Source organism: Populus euphratica, unplaced genomic scaffold, assembly GCF_000495115.2.
Source record: "Populus euphratica unplaced genomic scaffold, PopEup_1.0 scaffold426.1, whole genome shotgun sequence".
NCBI lineage: Eukaryota > Viridiplantae > Streptophyta > Magnoliopsida > Malpighiales > Salicaceae > Populus > Populus euphratica.
This window is the reverse complement of record NW_011500305.1, coordinates 152858-153707: the sequence shown is the minus strand read 5'-3', so window position 1 is coordinate 153707 and position 850 is coordinate 152858.

Sequence of the window (850 nt, the reverse complement as noted above, 5' to 3'; positions counted from 1 at the left end):
CTATCATTTTCTATAGTTTCGTTGACCCGAGATTTTATAACTCAATAGTTCCTAAAACTTGGAAACTTATGTGTCTTTCATCACACCTTTTCCTGCCACATAAGTGTTATGACAATATAGCATACATGTTTTTTTTGTAACTTATTTTGGAAACATAGGTTCCCTTTTTTGTTGTTGCCTTCTTCGAGCTCTTGTTTTTATTTGTTTAGCTGACTTGTCGTATTTAACTAATATGTGATCCACGTGCTACAAATCCTATCCTTTTCATGCTTGATGAAGAGATCTCCAATTCCTTATAGGGCCCTTTCTTGATCCATTGAGTATTGTAGTTTGTTATTATTTTAAAAGAAAAACTCAAAAGATTTTGTTTTGTTTATGAAAACTAAAACTTTTAATACAATTAGCAATTCTCATAAAAGATGCTTTTTTAGAAGTTTTATGATGATACCCCTTTGAACTTTGGTTCATTATGGACCCTTATATGCACCTTTTGCCCCCAATATGGTGTGCAATACCTGTCAGTTTAAAAATTGGTTTGGTTTGGTTCCCTCTAATTAATGGAGTCATTTCCTTAGCCATATATACGAAAAGAGTTTATTTAAGTAAAAGATTTCAAATGCTATGAGATCATACATTTTATGAAGAAAGGGTGCTTTTCAGAAAGAATTCATGGCCAAACTTTATTTTATTGATTGGTGACACGACTAAAAGATTGATGTCTTTTCCCAAGTGCAGGAGTGTCGAAGTAATAAATAACCCGGCAAGACTGGGGTCGAACCACAGGGAGGTTAATTGTACAAATTATAAACAACAATTATAAACAACAACAATAGTAACAATAACAACAACA